This window comes from Triticum urartu, chromosome 4A (genome assembly GCF_056163025.1).
Source record: "Triticum urartu cultivar PI428250 chromosome 4A, HENAU_Tu73, whole genome shotgun sequence".
Classification (NCBI taxonomy): Eukaryota; Viridiplantae; Streptophyta; class Magnoliopsida; order Poales; family Poaceae; genus Triticum; species Triticum urartu.
The window spans coordinates 437,856,549-437,869,854 of NC_141876.1; the positions used below are offsets into that span (position 1 = coordinate 437,856,549).

Consider the following 13,306-nt stretch of genomic DNA (forward strand, 5'->3'; position numbering starts at 1 on the left):
CTTACCGCGATAGAGGAGGGTCGAAGGTAGCAAAGATAAATGCCGGAGGTGATTGATTCAGGAGAAAGGTAAAGGGCGAGGGATTATGGAAGGTGTCTGCATGAAAAAGGGAGAAGGTGTTAAAAGAGGATTTTATTTTTGTCTCTTGGCCGTGAGATGAAACATAAATCAATGGTTTACGTGTGGTCTGACAAGGGCCTCGCATCAGACTACAGATAGAAAGCGTTTCCCAAAAACAAAACATGATTTTAGCCACTAGTAAGGCTGTAAGAGCAAGTATAATAGGGTGACGTGAGCGGGCTACATGAGATAACACATTAGATTTTGGATTCGCTACAAATCAAATGGCATATTTTTGAAGCAAGTATAATAGGATGACATGGACGGGCTACAGGAGAACTGCAGATTTTTTAGCATGGCAAATCCACTAATTTTTATGGTAAATTAAGTTGTCGCGGGGATGGCAATTTCGTTCGACAAGCATGGTAAATCCTTGCAATGTTCAGTTTTTTGTCGAGATTTATCATGCTTGCTAAAGGGAATTGACATCCTCGTAAGACGTCAGATTTTTTTTCCTAGTTGAAGAAGTGAGAAGAGGGAAGAAGAGAAATGGGTTATAGATTTGTAGCCGGCTTCAACACCCTCTCTAAGAGAGAAAAGTGGGCTACATAGTAATGACATACACTCTATTATAAGATGTTTTGACAATTTAAATTAAACTGTTAAAACGTCTTACATTTAGGAACAAAGATGTGCCAACCCATATAGCCATTGTGGCTGTACTACTATTCTATTGGGAAGTGAACCACGCGCACCGGACAGATGTGTGATCAAGCGTGTTGCTCACCGGCCGACGCTGCCGACCATTCAACAAGAGCCCTGAACATTTTCAGGGCCAGGCGTCAACGATGCATCCGCCGGCTAACAACTACTCCGGACAAAAAGGACGCAAACCAATAAGCAAAGTAATGCGCGTTGATCACCGACCCTTCCACGAGACCAGGCGCACATGCAAAATGATAGAAGGACCGGCATTTTCACCGAGACGTTCGTCTCCAATATGTGGCGCTGGGTCGATGCCAAAAACGTTATCAACCTCCCATGCAGTGCGGGTGACACCACTGCAAATTAGTTTAGCAGCGCCAGGCGTTGGTGCCTCGAGGAGTTTTTGACCTTGGCTAATGGAGGAGCTAATGGGCGGCTCGATCGTCCCACAGCTTTTCACCGAACCACCGAAAGCAATGCTTTACATGGGTGGGATGGGTGCATATACATGCGTCTGCAGGCAGGATCGACTCTTATTACAGCCCCCTTGTTGGACCTAATTACTTTCATCAATTGCAGCAGCAGTAGTATTTATTATCTTTCTTCTCACTGCAGGCAATGAGGCGAATGAGCAGGCCAGCTTTTGACGAAGGAGGATGAGGATGAGGCGCGCCGCGCCGGCCTGATTCGAGCAAGTGGATGTGGAAATGAATAGAGGCGCACTAACTCTACTTAATCAATTACTCAAGCCTAAAAGCAAGCGAGTGTCAACGTGTAATGTCATAGATTATCCTCTTGTGTTGCGTCCATTTGTCGCCGATCATCGTCAGTGGTCTTCTTATATACTCTCTCCGTTTCTAAATATAAGTCTTTTTAAAGATTCTACTACAAACTATATACAGATGTATATGTTAGAATAAACCGAGGCATACCGTCAATCATTCGAGAATCAAGCAATTATACGAGCACGACATCGAAATTTGTTAACGAGGTTCACCGATATGTCTACATCCCTGGATCTGACTACGGACGCTCCTCCCCGTGACACCATCACAATACCGCACCCGGTCGCCTGGACATCGGCACAAGCTGCCGGCTTCTCCTGCGTTCCGGTGCTATTATGTTGGCATAGGTTACATCGTGTGTCTACCCCCGCTATATATGAGAGGCCTAGGATAAAAGTGTCCTACTAGGACACGACTCCATATTCTATCTAAACACAATACAACTCTTAGTGCAACTGTAACCTACCTTGTACACAATATTCAACACAACTCTAACAAACTTCACCTTGGCGAATATCCTCCACTATCTTGAATTTGTCAATGCGTCAAACTTCCATGTACATTGGACTTGAGTTTATCCCATGAGTACCGCTGTTACTCCAAAGACTCTATGTGACTTCACCTGCAACTTGTAGTCCCTTCTTTTTTTTTACCATAGTCAACACTCGAGCAAAATTAAGTTCCTTGTTACTTTAGTTTGTGCTCCCAACTTTCCAGAGTATCCGTCAACATTATCACACACTGATCACTGACCTGCGTGAAAGTGAACAACTCACATATTGGGTGACACACATAAGAGTTACCTAAACTCAACATCACCGCTCCTTTCTTGACCGCCTGTCTGAAATTTGAAGAAATTTCACCGTTGCTTGTAGTCATCCCGAGTCAAATTCGCAGTTGTCTCACCACATGTATGACCACCAGAGCCTTGGCCCGTCTCCACGCCCCGTGCATACCGCACGCCTCGCCGCTATTACCGCGTCGAGCCTCCACTGTCCTGGTCGAGTCTCAAGGGTCGCGAACCCACATCACTCAACCCCACTGCAGAGTACCATCGGTCGTCGCCGGCCGATGACGAGTTTCATGCTTCCATCAGACCACTGGGCTCCAGCCCGAACTGCGTGTCACTTGCTTTCCCCCAGCTGAATAGGTTTCGACTCCCTGTGCACTTACGTCGTAGCCTCTCAATCCAGCTCCACCTTCAACAAGACTCCATGGTAGATGATCAGCCCACCCGTGTGTCCCGTCGACTTCAAGCTCACATGCGTACGCTATCTTGAATCAACCCCGCGCCATAGTCTTGTCGAAGTCACACAAACCCTCAGGGCCTGCGCCACGTGTTTCCACGTCCAGAAGTCGGTCACCATCAGCATCACGCTCCTATGTCGTCGTCGCCGATCTCACCACCGTCTTCTGTATCAACCGACTCACGTCGATCCATCAGACTGCCTAGTTCGACCCAGCCGAACTCGTTCGACTGTACGACACACTCAAGGCTCCCAAACCGTCTTCCACGAATTTTCATCCATCACGTGACAATTCCATCTTAGCTGACATGACTTCCTGCAACTCCTTCAAGCATCCCTGTCGCGCCAACAATTTTTCACCCATGTCTGCCATAATCCAAGGTTTTCAGTTCCACAAACTTCTCCATCTCAAACCTAACACTCATTGACACCATTGTTCTTTGTAGACTGACCATGAAAAATATCCGAGCTACCAATGTGATGCCCAAGTACACGAACAGTCTCCATGTACTAATAGCAATTCCAACCAAAAACACTCTTGGCCTTCACGCGGTGTGGCTCCCGTGGCTCAACTCCAATGCTAAGCTAATTGCTTTAGCCCAGCCCTTGCCTTCCCGATGGATGCACCGAACCAATGATGAATTTTCTCTGATCGAATTAGATATGCACCTTGCGTCGTCCATGAGGACTCGGTCCTCTTTTTCTTTTCAAAACAAATTCCTAAGTCGATCAGACCTGCAGCGGAGCTCCGCCGTGTAGCATGCCTAGCCCCGCCACACAATGCACCAGCTAGCCCCGCTGGGCCACCCCGCACACGCGTCGCCACCTCTGCTTCAGCCGCCTGGCTTCTGTGCTGCGTCTGAGCGTCGCTTTGTGCCACACGCACCTCTGCACCGCAACGCCTTGCGATGCGATCGAGCCGCACATGCTAGCTGCGTCACGATCCGATCTCCACAAACCCGTCAAGATTGCAAACGTCTGACGTATTCCCAGTCGATCTCAACCGCGCACACCAATTGCACTACGGCAACTTCTTGTGCAGACGATACCGACCAACACATCAAACCTTCCTCTAGATCAACTTTCACAGCTTCTTCGTATCGAACCTTGCTCATGATATCATTTGGTAGAATAAACCCGAGGCATACCGTCGATCATCCGAGGATCAAGCAATCATACGAGCATGACACCCAGATCTGTTAACGAGGTTCACCGATATGGCTACATTCCCGGGGCCTGACTACGGGCGCTCCTCCCCGTGACACCGTCACAATACCGCACCCGATCGCCCTGGACTAGGGATGAAAACGGAGCGGAAACGGACGGAACTGAGTGATATCATATTTATTTTCATATTTTTTTGCAGAAGCGGAAACGAATACAGAAACCCCGGAAATGAATACGGAAACAAATACTGCCGGAAACGGACACGGAGCGAATACAAAGCGGATACGGAAACAAAAATAGGCATTGATCGGAACTTAAAAACCCCTTGAATCATACAGAAATACACACAAAAACAAACAAATTTAATGAGTTAACATGGCTACAAAATAATATCATTATGTTAGCAACTTAGTGTAGTATTGTAGTAGTACCGGACAATTGCGTATAGGGTCAAGCTGAGTACATGTGTGGTAGTAGAAGTTGGGCCTTAGATCCATTCTACTAATTGTGTCATTGTGTTATCTTTGGTGCTTGGGCTACAAAGCAGCTATAGGACTATAGTAAAAACAGAATTTCCATATTCATGGAAACGGAAAGTTCCATTTCCATGCATGTTCCACCGGAAAACATCATTCCGTTTTTGTTTCCGTTTCCACATAAAAAATTCATTTCCACTTCCGTTTTGCAAATTTCCATTTCCCTTTTCATATTTCCTCTCCGCTTCCATTTTTCCTCCGAAAAAGCGGAAAGTTTCCACTCCATTTTCATCCCTATCCTGGACACCGACACAAGCCGCCGGCTTCCCCTGCGTTCTGGTGCTATTATGTTGGCATAAATTACATCGTGTGTCTACCCCCACTATATATGAGAGGCCTATCTAAACGCAATACAACTCCTAGTCCAACTATAACCTACCTTGTACACAATATTCGACACAACTTTAACAGTATATAGACATATTTTAGAGTGTAGATTCAGTCAGTTTGCTCTGTATGTAGTCTATAGTGAAATCTTTAAAAAGACTTATATTTAGAAACGGAGGGAATACAAGTAATGGTAACAGAGATTTTGTAAGATGATATTGTCTTGTCTGCGCAACGGACAGGACAATGCAAGAAATTTGCACTCCTAGAAAGTCAACCCATTTACAGCTACACCAACTAGATGCGGTTACATAGATGATACACTACACTGCTGCGGGGTTCGGTTACAATTTATTTTAAAAAAAATTATATGAAACATGAAATTTTAAATTAATACTCGCTCCGGATCAAAAAGAAGTGTTGTGGTTCGAGTTCAAATTTGAACTGCATTTATTTTGGATCGGAGGGAGTAACATTTAAAATTAATTGAAAGTATGTACTCGCTATGATTCATACTACTTGTCGCTGCTTTACTACAACTGAGGGTCTTTGATAAGGTGACATATGTGGTGATAATTGAAAATTAGTAATTGAAAATAAGTATAACACAACATAATTGTGGGTCTTTGATAAGGTGACACTTGTGGTGATGGAGAATGTGTGCACATGTTGAGATAATTAGTGGGGATGGGCTAATAATGGAAAAAAAATCTATGCATATTGAGGTGAGCCTTTCATAAGATGGCATGGGTGCATGTTAAGATAAATACGAGTAATAAGGATAAAGCATTACTTATATGTCGTCAAATTAGTGGGGAAATATCTATCTCAGCGCAAAAGAGCAGAGTTGACGTGGCCAATTGGAGTCCAGATCAGATGGTGTTGATTATCCACACGGACACGGTGGAGGTGATTATAGCCGAGCGCTGGCGGGGTAAAAGGCCAAAAGCAAGTAAAGGACGAAAGCGGTCTGCATGGATGTGTACTTGGCTGCTTGCCTGGTCAGAAGACGAAGAAGAGTCAAAGAACTAGTTTGACCGTTTGTATTTGAGTTCATTCAGTTCACCCAGTCTTTAGCTGTAAGCCTGCCCGTAATGGGAGTATCATAAATAGTATCATGCATGTCAACTAAGCAATTTTAATAAAATGACATATTTTTAAATAAAGAAAGAGAGGCTTGAGTATCATATCATGATACTATATCATATAAATGATGTGCTACTTTGTGTCATGTATGATAATAAATGTAGTCCTCCATGATATCAACATATGATACTATGCATTAGGGATGTAGTATCATAGACTAGTATCATATGCATGATACTAATATAGGATACTCCCTATTACAACCAGCCTAAGCAGATGCTGCGAAGGCTATCCATGCATGCACAGACGTGGGGCGTCAGACAGCGCGGCTCGTCTCAACGGAGCAGTATATACTAGTAGTAGTCATTTTCTGGCTGAAGATTTTGCTGCTTCATCGTGAGCGCCCACCAACCAACCAATGCATCGAACTGGGTGTTTTCGCTCCTCCTCCTCCTTTCCCCCAACGGAATTCATTATTCCGTAGTGCGGCCATACTGGCGGATGAGCTGCTAGTACGTACTACGTGCGTGCTCTCGGTCTCGGCCGGTCCGGTGACGACTGACGGCTCTGCCTCCGCCTGGGCCTCCCCCGATTGCCACGCCCCCGGCAGACGACAAACCATGCTGCCTAAAAGGCGCCGCATTATTGCGAGTATTCTACTGCTCCTACTGTACAGTGCCATGCCCTAGTGCCATGCATGCATGCCACAGCGTACGTGCGTGCGTACACTCCTACTCCTCAAGATGCAGACGCAGGGAAGGGAGCACCGGATTGGATCGGATCGATGGGTGCAAATGTTGCAGCGCGCGCGCTGCTACTCTAGAGTCTAGCCTAGACGCACGACATGGCGGGCGATCATCCTTTGAGAAGGAACCAACCACTTTCCTCGGTCCTTCGCGGAGACACTGCTCGTGGCTACGGACCGAGCGAGCGACACCTACCCCGAAGCTCACCGCCCCAAGATGTGGCTGGGGCCGCCTCTGCCTTCTGACAAGTGACGGCTCACGAGCCCATCTCCTTTCAAAACTGTTTGCGTTGTACTGTACTGTACTACTACTCGGCCCTTTGGCATCACATGTCTCTCCACCGGCGTGCCCGCAGATTGTTACGCAGCAGTGGCTGTTGTACTTTTTTCTTGGAAAAGAAGGATGAACTCCGGTCTTCTGCATCTCACAAGACTCTACAAAGTCATACAACAGTAAAACTAAAAACGTCGTCTAAGCAACAAACTGTCGTTACATCTATCCAGTTGATGAAGGAACGTAGATAGCCTGGGCCTAATATCAAACAGACATCGCAACCAAACCTAACATTTAAGACCTAAGACTCCAACTTAGCCACTTGCCGGATCTGAGGCACACACTGCAGCTGTAGAGGTCTCATCCAATGGCTTATGGCTCACACACGAACTTTGACGCACCTAGCGTTGCACCGTATCTTGCACTAAGCTGGGGAAAAAACGCATGTTTGCCACCGCTCCTAAACTTGTCCCGACGACACAAATGAAAATGGCAGATAGGGACTCGCTAATAGTAACGCTTCAAAAACGCGCCCTCCCCAGGGATAAGCACGCACGCGCGCGGCCTATATAAGCTGCTCCGCGCCCGCTAAACCCTCCACCCCTCTCGCCAGTCTCCAGCAGCTCCAAGCTCAATCCATCGCCTCCACCAGCCTCCAGTACCGCGCTCCCGTCGCAAGAGGCTTCCTCGACCTCTCCTTCAAGCAGTGCAGACCGAAGCCTACGCGGGGCTTCGCGCCAGGAGCTGGCTAACCATCAGCAGTCCCTCGCGGCGGCGCCGGCGCCGGACGCGGAGCTGGCCGGGGAGACGGAGGAGCAGCGCGGCAAGTTCCTCGTGCTGCGCCTCTACGAGGCGCTCAACGCCCGCGACGCGCGCCGGGCGCAGGAGCTGCTCGCCCCGGACCTCGAGTGGTGGTTCCATGGCCCGCCCGCGCACCAGCACATGATGCGCCTCCTCACCGGCGCCGGCACCAACGCCGAGTTCAGGTTCTGCCCGCGCTCCGTCGACGCCTTCGGCTCCACCGTCATCGCCGAGGGGAGCGCCGGCCAGCTCCTCTACTGGGTGCACGCCTGGACCGTCGGGCCCGATGGGGTGATCACCCAGCTCAGGGAGTACTTCAACACCGACCTCACCGTCACCCGCCTCTCCGCCGCGGCGGCCACCAACAACGCCAGCGCGGGCTCCCCTAGCCACTCCTCCTCTTCCTCTGCCTCTTCCTCCCCCTCCTCGTCCACGTCCTCGGGCCTCTCCTCGCCGGCGCACACGCCCAAGTGGCCCAAGTGCCTGTGGCAGAGCCGCCGCACCGACCGCGCGCGCAAGTCGCTGCCGGGCCTCGTCCTCGCCATCTAACAACAGAGCCTACGCCTACGAATGAGTAAACTAGAAGTCAAAGGAGTTGCTTTGCGTGCTTGAATTAGCAGCGTGATTTATTTGGTCTAGATCATGGATTATGGTGTGTACTCCTGCTACTGCGGCAATGGCTTGCTCTTGCAGCTGAATAAAAGTAGTATATTGTATTGGAGCCTCAAGCAATGTGTGACGTGTCACCTTCATTTTTTTTTCCTTTCCTGTTTCCTTGGTGTCATGACCGGTCTTCAGCTGTACAGAGCTACTCCCTCTTGATTTGATTTGACCACACATTGAAAACTTGTTGAGCCAGGAACTGATGCTTCCTTAAGAGTGGCACCTCTCAGATATTCTTGGCAACAAAAAATGCATACGTAGGGAACAAATCCAAGCTTGCAGGAAACCAAAAGGTCTGGATAAACCAAGTACACGGATGCAGAGATTCATACCAGAGCGGCGGAAAGCCTCCCGTATCCGGGGGAAAGTTGAGGGTGTTGCTTTCAGCGTAGCACGCACCAAACAAATCCTTGATGTGAAGTTTGCTGGATTCCCGATGGCACTTGAGGAACACAACAAGTCTGGAATTTCCTTCACACAATTGCCCACTTTTCTGCTTTCTTTTCTTTTCCAACTGAACTGTCCGTTCCCAATTATTTCCGACGTGTAAAAGGCGGTTGACCCAAAAGCCGTCTGTGTTTTCGTCTTGGTTTTTCTTTTTTTTCTTATCTTGGGGCCTTGCCTTTGCTTCTGAACTGGGTCATCTGAACATGCTGTTGGAGAGCACTTCAGGCTTTCAGCACCTTTTGTACAAAAAAGGAGCGGTTTTTAGAAAATCCAACAAGTTATACTTTACTTCGTTTGAGAAAAGTTGAGGATTTCACTGGCTACACGAGACGCACATAAGCTTTTTGATCTTTGGCTCTGTGATGTGCGTGACAGCATGCCACCAGATAATCCGATATGATAGCTGCTCTCTCGGCAATGAGATCGATGGGCATTCTGGATCCTGGAGGACTGCAGGTCTGAAACATGTGCCTTGTTCGACTGAACTTTCATAGTTTCATACTCATGCGTGTACCTATCTGAATTATTAGGCGCTGTAAATTGTACCGGCGAGCCGGAAAAGCAATACCCACGAACCAGCTCACTTGCCTTTCGGAGTCGACGTCCATATGCATGAGCTTTTATGTATTTGTATGCATGTACTTGTGGCTGGCATCAGATTTTTGTGGTTTCTTATATATGTATATGGTCAACTGTGAACCACCCTAATTATATAGCTCTACATTATTGTACTATACTGTTCATACTCAACTTATTACGTTTTGAACAAAATGAAATCAGTTTGTGCGGATAAATAATGGATGTACGTACTTGGTCGTCTCATCGTCCTCCTTTCAGGCTAAGGCTAAGGCAAAGCTCCGAAACAGCAGTTCGGTTCAAGCACCCCCACGCTATCGCAGGCCACTACTCTAGGGCGCTGGAATGTTAATTTTCAGCACTCAATGTATTTCATTCCAATTGGATCGTAACATCGATGTCGTGCCTGCTATTGAAAAATTCGACAGAACATCTAATCTTGCCTTGATGCAGAGACCGGGGGTTATCATCCTTTTCGGAGAAAAACCTAATCTTGCACGAGTTGGGGATTAATCACCGAAAGTACTCGACAACAGGGGAGGAAGGAAACGATGGGTCGTCTTCATCAAATCATAGGAGAAGGAAATGTCCTAGCCAGTGGCAATTGGCAATAGCACTGCGTCGTAGTCCGTCCAGGCCAGCAACTGGGCGAGCATGAAAACTGTTCCCTGGATGTGCAAGTGACGAGTGAGCAGCGGGCCACTAGCTATGCCTTCGAGGACTAGGTCTCCAGACGAAACGAACGTGTCACGTTCGCTCCCTCGCTTTCTCCGATCCAGCTTGATCAAGTGGTGTCATGCGGTCGATTGCCATTGATATTTTTTTTTAGGAACCGGCAGAAGCACTACCTTTTCATATAAGAAGGAGGATAAAGTTTATGTACAAGAGAGTTCCGGTTTTCTGAGAGAAACCGGACAAAAACCCCTAGGAACTAATCAACTGATACCGGCTGCCACCTGTGCTCGGCCAAAGGCCAAAGTCCTTTGCTTGATGTCGTCGAAGGCAATAGCTGCTACCTCTAGGTGCGTGAGGCGAGTTCCATTGAAGATGCGTCGGTTTCGCTCTTTCCAGATGTTCTAGATGGTGTAAAGGAAGCGACCGCTCCGCCTTCTTCCGTCGTCCTTGGGCAAATTGGTGGTGAACGAATCCCACCAGTCCGAAATCCCCATCGAAGGGGGCAACGTGGGCGTGGCCCCAGAATCCTCTCCCGTCCACACTTGGACGTGAGACCAAATTGCGGCGGCAAACGGGCAGTCCTTGCAGAGATGAGTGGCCGTCTCCGGTGCCCCAAGGCAAAGGGGGCAGCGAGGGTCGTGCGGCCAGCCACGAACGGCTAGCATGTCGGCCGTGAGGATTTTTTCGTGGAGCACAAGCCAGGCGAAGAACTTGCATTTTGGCTCAGCGTGTGCCTCCCAAATCTTGGCGGGGGAAAACCTGGGATAGGATGCAGAGAACTGGACCGCGTAGGCCGAAGCAGCAGAGTATATGCCATTTGGGGTCCACCGCCAAGTGATGGAGTCCTCCTGGTCCGGGTTCAACTCAACCTGAGAGATAGCTGATGCGAGGGCAATGAACTCCTGCAGATGGGTAGGCAATGAAAGACGGGCCACCGATCTGATCCAGTTCTCCTCCTGGAGCTCCTTCATCACAGTTCTCCTCTTCTTGGTGGCAATTTTATACAGCTCCGGGAAGGCCCGGGACAGGGGGCCCCGTCCTGTCCAGTCGTCGTGCCAGAATAAGGATTTTCTCCCATTGCCCAAGGAGATGGTGGTAGAAGCCCTGAAAAGCGACATATCCGTCTCATCGCAGGGCACCGCAGAGCCCACCCATTGGCGGCCAGGATCAGTCCACATAAGCCAAGGCCAGCGCAGTCGGAGCGCCCGACCAAATCTCTCAAGGTCAGTGATTCCCAGGCCCCCCATGGGCTTAGGCCGGCAGACAGTCTTCCAGTTGACCAGAGAATGTCCGCCAGACGTGTTTTCCGAGTCTTCCCCACACCAGATGAAGTTACGAGTGATCTTACTGAGCTTCTGGATTGCCCAAATGGGAAGCGAGAGCGCAATGAGGTGATGATTTGCGATGGCGCACAATACGAACTTTGCAAGGAAGACTTTGCAAGGGATTGCCATTGATATTTCGTAACTAAAACTAGGCACAATGCATGCATGTGTATGTGGTCTAAGGTGGGGATCTATTTGATCCATTCGTGATGTGAACCTGCCTGCTGTCGGCTATGAACTGATGACAAATAGTTTGTGCCATGTCCTTATATTTTATTTTAGTTTTTGAAAATTAGGCTTCAGTACGTAGTATATGGTGTTTGCATCAAGATGCAAAGGCCATAATTTATTTCATAGTTTAGTGTAAACAGGGTGAAATTGCCAAATCAAACAAAACAGGACATGCCACACTAGAATTAGTTTACGAACTAAAGGCATCTCCAAAGCTGACCTGCAAATGTCTTGGGTATATGTCCATTTTATGTCCGGACATGGTCTGCTGACATGATGCGAGAAAGAGTCATCCAATGTTAATCATAAAGTATCTGGTTGGAAATAGAAAAAGTAAGCGGCGACCATGCACGTGGTGGGATATTTGTGATGTGTCCGGTTGGAAGAGAGAAAGGGGGGGGACCATGCATGTGAGGTTGAGAGGAGAGAGGGACCATGCATGTGATTGGTCAAGTACATGTTCGGACTCCGGCAAAGCCCCCTCATGTTTGTCTCTTGGATACCGAAATCCGTACGTCTGAACTGCTAAGGGGACATATGCAGGTTCCCATTGGATGGCAAAAGTGGTCCGAACACTATGGTCCGGACATATAGTGAAGGTTTGAGAGTCCGCTTTGAAGATGCCCTAAGGAGTCTATTACATGCAATCCAACCGAAAGGCAGAATTTTCAAAAAACAATAATGATAAAGGAGTTTAAACTATCGGCGTGTCCATCATTCTAATGCACAGAACCATCTTTTTATGAATTATTGAGCAGAGTATAAGACAGAGACAACTATGGTTGAACCCTTGTAAGATATGAATACCACCCATGACTAAGTCAATTACTTCCCCCAACAATGTCTTCAAGCAGCCATAAACACCCATGAGACATAAGTTTCTTTGTACTTCCCCCACATCTTGTTGTTCATGCAAAAGTAAAGAGTTTCTAGATTAAACACTTGCTCTTGCAATGCCCTTTTTGCACTCGGCTAGTGTGATATGTGGTATATCTTGGCTCCCAATCTTTATGATTTTATAGTATCTCTTATTTAGTTGGTCTTATAGTATTTCGGATATGTACAAAAATTGGTTATCACTAGACAAAAGTACTTAAGGTCCAAACTGTAGTTGGAGTCTATGTTTTATGTTCAAGCCACGTGAAATAGTTGTAATGATATTGCATTTAATAAACATAGAGTTGTGTTTTTATAGGTTACATGGCTATTCATTGGAACAGTATGGTGCTTACTGCAAGCGGAATTGATCTGCATCCGACGCTTTTTGTACAACATGCGCATGTCACTCATATCCAACAGACTCAAGGTGTCAGCGAACTGCTTCGGATGGTGCCTATTGTGCATCGGACACGCATCAGACACAAATCGCCGTATGCATAGCACGGCTCTACTACAAGCAAAAGTGCTACATCAATGAAATTATTACGTATCTTACTTATAAAACGACATCTCCTTCCCCAATCCCCACTAATCCCCTCTATGAATTTCAGGGTGGCTTGTACTATCCAATTAAACAAAGCCACATCACACACACACAATATTCATAGCTAACCTCACTGTAAGTGTAGTAAAGCTCTACTGCAAGTGTGGAGGCGCATGACACACAAAAATATCGGTACAACCACTTAGAAGCAGTAGTCTAGCAATAGGATGTGT

At 47.6% G+C, this 13,306-nt stretch overlaps 1 pseudogene; it reads left to right on the forward strand.

Moving 5' to 3' along the window:
- Window positions 1–7,515: 7,515 nt before the first annotated feature.
- Window positions 7,516–8,495, forward strand: LOC147976098 (senescence associated gene 20 pseudogene; annotated as a pseudogene).
- Window positions 8,496–13,306: the final 4,811 nt, after the last annotated feature.